The following is a 6,000-nucleotide window of genomic DNA, read 5'->3' on the forward strand; positions in this document are numbered from 1 at the left end:
GGGGTGTCACACAAAAGGGTTAGATGGGTGAAATAGTTTGACCGGAGGGTCAGTCTATGCTTTTCTTTCAGAAAAGGGTTATTTTTGTCAAAATCGCCGCTTGTCCCCCGCGTAGACCAGGAACGCCACCCCACTCGATCCCATCGAGCTGCCGCTGATCTCCTGGCCCGGCCGCGCCAGCCCACGTCGCCCCAGCCCGCGTGCCTGCTGCTCTAGTGCTCCCTCCCAGCTCCCGCATGCAGGCGCTCCTCCTGCAGACAGCCGCTGCTCGCAGCAGTCCCATCTGCTCGTCCCTGGCCTCGCCTCGCATCCGCTCGACCAGTAACTTGTGCCGGTAGGGCCGGTCATACCGGCCGAAGCCCCTATTTCTTTTTTATCTGGGTCGGTATGACCAGGCCTGCCATACCGGCCAACCTTTTTCTTGCACTAATTTTTTGCCCCAAATGATTAGTTTTGCCTATATAAGGCAACTCCAATTAAGTTGTGACTTACCTTTTGCCTTCCATTTGATCCAGACCTCACCCAAAAGATCTCAATAACTCCATTGCTATTATTTGCCTTAAATCGTTGATCCCTTGAGTTTTACCCGATAAATTGGAGAGTTGATCCGTGCATCTCGAAGATCTCATCATCCTCTCTATCTCTCAACTACACATATTCGATTTGAGCCATTGTACCAAGTTTTCCACTCCGATATTTTTACTCTTGGAGTTGAGGACTCCTAGGCGGTAGCGGTCGCCGGGAGCGATCAATTTTGTGATCGAACCTGAAAGTTTGTACGGGATTGAAGGCCTCCCTAAGGTCTTCACATAGTGGAACGAGCTCCTACTTCGTGGAAGGAGCTCACGGAGAAGAAGGTGTGCCTTCGTGGCGTTCGGTGTCCTTCTGGTACCGCACATCTCCAACTGTGACTAGCTTCCCCTCAAGGAAGTGAACATCGGGATACAGCGGCGTCTCCGCATGCTTCGGTTATTTCTTTCCACCTATTTATTTGTGATAGCTATCGAGCTTGAAGTTCTTGATATTTGTATTTTTTCATATAGAGTGCTTCACTTAGTTTGCATTAGGCCACTTTATTTATCCACGTAGCCTAAAATTGCAAACAAGTCAAGGAAAAAAATTGTAGAACCTATTCACCCTCCCTCTAGGTTACCGGCATTGAACTTTCACCGGTATGGATGTAATGTTTGACGAATTTTTGTACCGAAAATTCATATTATGAGTATGGATTACCACATGTCATTTCTATGACATGTGGGTTCCACAATATGCTAAATATTTATGCGAGAATATATGTGTGATATTGGACTCATTTTATAGAGTTCATCATCTACATTATCATGCTACCAACATATTGCAGTTTGGATGAACAGTTCAAATTATATAGTATTCCAAAGATTTGAAAGTTAGATGAGCTAGCTAGCTAGCTAGCTTGTTGAGCACCACATCGATCGGTTGCATGCATACAGCAATTGAGCAGTACGTGATGTGTTGCAGAAACGATTATCTATCCATGGCACTGCCGTGTGGGTCTCATAAATATTTCTATTTGGTATTTACTTTGGCAACCAATGATTACACGTGAGAAGCAAAGCAACAAGAAAATCCTAATTAGCAGTTGCATGCCTCTTCTGAAGCAATACATATACGGTAGCACGTTGTCGCACGTCAAATTACAAGGGACACAGAGACGACCCCATCGATCGAGCGGGGTGCCGGTTCCTTCACGTACAATACGTACAATACGTCCGATCGATCTTACACAAGTGACGTTATGGATTGCGTCATGCACATGCCAGGCTGGTGGAGATAAACCTGGTTTTAAACCACCAACGATTGCACCGCACCGCATGACGAAAGGATTGAGGCCGTTCCAGATTAAACGTCTACGCGTTTTCAGCGCCCGGACGTGATCCGCAAGTTGATCAAGCGCCTATATAAGGCCAGCTTATTCTCCCACGCGAGGGGGGAGAGGTACACGCCGAGATGAAGTCACGAAAACATACGCGCGCAAAGAGGCATTGACAGGAGGCCGGCAAAAACACGCCGAGCTACTCTCGCTCCCTCGCGCCGCCGATGACTCAAATATATATACACGCACGCGGACGCGGAGGAAGTCAAGGCACAATCTCGCCAGACCCTCGCGCCACGCAAGTTCATCGCCTCGCATCAGAATTTTGCAGCGGCGAACAACACCACATTCATCCATCTAGTTCGTCGTTCTTGCATCAGAATTTTGCAACGACGAACGCCACACTTTCACCCACCAAAATTCGAGACGATTGCTGCGATGCAGCGTTGTTTATGGCAACTACTATGGGGCCAGGAGGGAAGCGCGTCTTTGACAGTAAGCAATAAATTTTGGCATCTTGATATATACTTCTTCCTCAAAGTGTTTATTCTACGTATATGCATCTGCCATTGATTCAAGAGGCAAAATCAAGATCAAAGCAATTGTATATTCCGCCATCGAGGCGAGGCTATAAATCATGGCCTCCCGATGTGATGGAATTGGCGCTCAAGTACATGAGCGCGGGATAGCTATACCTGTGGTGGTGGTTTACCCCTACAATAGAGGTACACCCCTACGAGGGTAGTCGACTGCGGCTCTACCATGATTACAAGTTCTACCATCGATGTGAGGCTAATGATCAAAGCTTCCCGATGTGATGGAACCATCTTCCAAAAAATATATGAGCGTGTGATCTATTCTATGTGGATGGTGAACTGCGGCTCCATGCAAATTATGATGAGCGTACGCGGCTAAGTCCATGTGCGAAGAAGTCCAATTATCAAAATCGATCTTGCTCCTTACGAGGAAGCATGATTGATCATATTTACATCTACATCGCCTGCCACATGGAGGTGAGATCATATATACGTAACATTGATTTTGCTCCTACAAGGAAGCGAGATTGATATATTTTTGGAGCATCATCCAACATACATTTGTGATATTATTCAACATCGACACTTTGGCCAAGTGTCGACGAGACAATGGCTACATATCATTACCATCATGTCTAAGCTGACGAGGCTAGACAAAACCATGGCCAAGTGCCGACGAGGCTAGGTCACTATTATTATTGACATGTCCCAAGCCTACGGGATCGGACACACTGTTGCTTGGTACCGACGAGGCGATAGCAACACATACACATGTCCGCGTCCGATGAAATCAGGGCGTTACATGACTGGGCACCGACGAGGCGAAAGTCATCCCCTTCATCGACATATCCTGTTGGTCATACCAACATGGCGATAGTATAAGTGACTGGGTTTCGGCGAAACAAAACCACCCGCACACATATTTTCCATGAATATCACATGCATATGGATGAGCAATCCAAACATGACGACGACCATCAGCGCAACTTAATCGGAGGTATTCTGTGAGGCTTGACCCTGCAGATGTAATTAACCGGATGCTTGCAAAGGCACCGGGAATCAATGAACTACACAATCTCCTAAGTCAGATACTCCATGAGCGCGACGCAGAAGGCAAAAAGGATATAGTCCTATTGGAACATGCAATATGTATTTGTACAATGCAATGATAAGAATAAAATGCAGTGTTCCTCATATGGTGTTTTATCTTTATTTGTCTATTTTATAGTATTTCTTGTTTCATTAAGCAAGATGGCACGCCCGCATATTTGTACTCTCATGTACGCATCTAGCAAAACCCCTACATACCCTTAGGGGAAAGTATCGCTACTTTTTGTCGAAACAAAATTGGCACGCCCGGTGGGACATGGTTCTCCTCCCATCTTTGCTGCGCTTCGAAAGTCGTCCAAAATCTTGGTTCTGAATTGCTCACGGAAAGATGTTGCATTGAGACGTTGTGAAAAAAGAAAAATGCAACGTCCTGCACAAAGTACCCGCTAAAGAAATCCATGGCACTCTTGATGGATGGCTTGAGCTGTAATCCGAGGCTTGATCATAAAGCCCATGATTTTTATATAACAATGGTGGTGGATCCAGCATCCTGGGATTTCCCCCAAGCGAGAAACGTGCTCCGACACTATCGCCACAAAGCTTTATCAGCTCAGGTTATTGCCAAAAATGGCTGCTCGATCGAGAGCATCATATTGACAAGAGTCGGGTACATTCACCTAATGCCAGTTTTCAGCCGTCAGCGTCATATTGATAAGAGCCAGATACTTCCACCTTATGCCAGTTTCCATTGTATCTGTCAGTTTCTTATGGTTCTTCAGGGCGAAGATCAAATTCAGCTCATTGATTCTCGCTTGTGAAGCTATAAAATACACATGTTAAAAGCGCTCCAGCTGCTTAGAGAATCATGTACCAATACGTGTGGATGATTGCCCACCTGTGACGGGAATGATGCTGCATATTAGACTGTCTACTTCTATTCTGTCGACCAGCGCCGGCATTTCAAGTCCCACTTCTACACACGTTGGGCCAAAAAATAAAAGCAGTTGTGACGATCTCTAGATGAGTCTCTCTAGAGACCACCGTGAAACATGATATACAGGCCGGCACGCATACGTGCTATTATCAGGCCTAAGAGCCATGCATGGACTATACATGTTCCTCTTTTCTCCCTGATACAACAGATACTCGACCAATATTACCTGCTCACTTGAAGTTCTCAGGAGCTTCGATGTAGCCGAGCAATGTTGCAAAATTTCAAGATTATGCCAAATTGCCGGGGGCATCTTCGACTATCTCTATTAGTGACAACATCAGGTGAGCATCCGAGGTATACGATGTCGACACCATCTGATGCCAAGGCTATTTGTGCACTGGCTCTAGAAACATCAATAGTCACCCGCTGCTAATCAAGCTAGCGATAACGGGGCAACAAAATCGATGAACATGATCTCTGATCACTACTAACTACAGGTCAGAGTGTTTAGAAGTCTAGATAGTACACATGTACTGCCGAACATCCAATAATGCGAGTTGGGAGCAGGTCAAGATACCATGCCCCTGGCTAGAGGTTATGGTCGAGCACCTGAATCATCGTCAAGAATGCTCCTCATGGAAGTCTCCACTCCCTCCAACACATCAGTGGAGGCAGTCACACCTCCTACCTCGTTGGAATGCTTGGTCACGCCAATAATGGCAACACCCATCCATAAGAGAAAATAAAAAAAAAATTTAAGAACACCGCCAAGAGCATACAAGGTAAACACATGCAACGTCAAACAGGGGGCATGTGTATAAAATGTCACTTCCACAACAGATTGAGGTACGACCTGGTGGCATCCCATCCCAAGCTCCACCCTTGAGACGGGTCTTCTTGCAACACCTTCTTTCTTACTGAGATATGCACATCCAAAGAAAACTGGCGATCTTTCTATCAAGAACTCCGGGAAATTGTACTCGACAAGGTTCATGTACGAGTCAAATCAGATATGTGCATTCAACCATTTTAACATATAATTACGATGAATCTCTCCCCAGCATGGTTGGAGAATGAGAGGTACAACTACACTGTCGTTCGCCTTGTCCAATGGCCATGACAACAACAAGAACCACCGCATAATACCATCACCCTCCTCATGTTGAGCTCTAGCCGAACAAAAGGAGAAGAATGGAGAACTATAATAGTGACCCCACCCAGGATACTATACAAGTTGATACGAAGCTTTGACCCTCGATGGAGGTGGCTGAGCTAAAAAAAAAATACTTTATCATTTGCTCTCCCTCAAGAGGAGCTTTGAAAACTTAACATAAAGGCTCATACCTTGCATCTTCACATACGAATGCTTTGGGGCTAACAATATGGCATGACCCCTTTCATTCCCTGATGCCACCAAGATTTTTGACTAGGTCACAAGGAGGGCTACCACTTCCTTTCTTGGCACTTTATGCCTCATACATGGGGACAGTCCCCCGAAGCAACAAAAGTGGGGGCATCCAAGGATGTTTCCCCTTACTCTTCTCTAGGCAACACTTCCCCATACACTATTTAAGAGGCATACCATGCCGATGCAAAATATTATTTCTCAAGCGGGGAGCCTCAAACAC

This window comes from Lolium rigidum, chromosome 2 (genome assembly GCF_022539505.1).
Source record: "Lolium rigidum isolate FL_2022 chromosome 2, APGP_CSIRO_Lrig_0.1, whole genome shotgun sequence".
NCBI classification, from domain to species: domain Eukaryota; kingdom Viridiplantae; phylum Streptophyta; class Magnoliopsida; order Poales; family Poaceae; genus Lolium; species Lolium rigidum.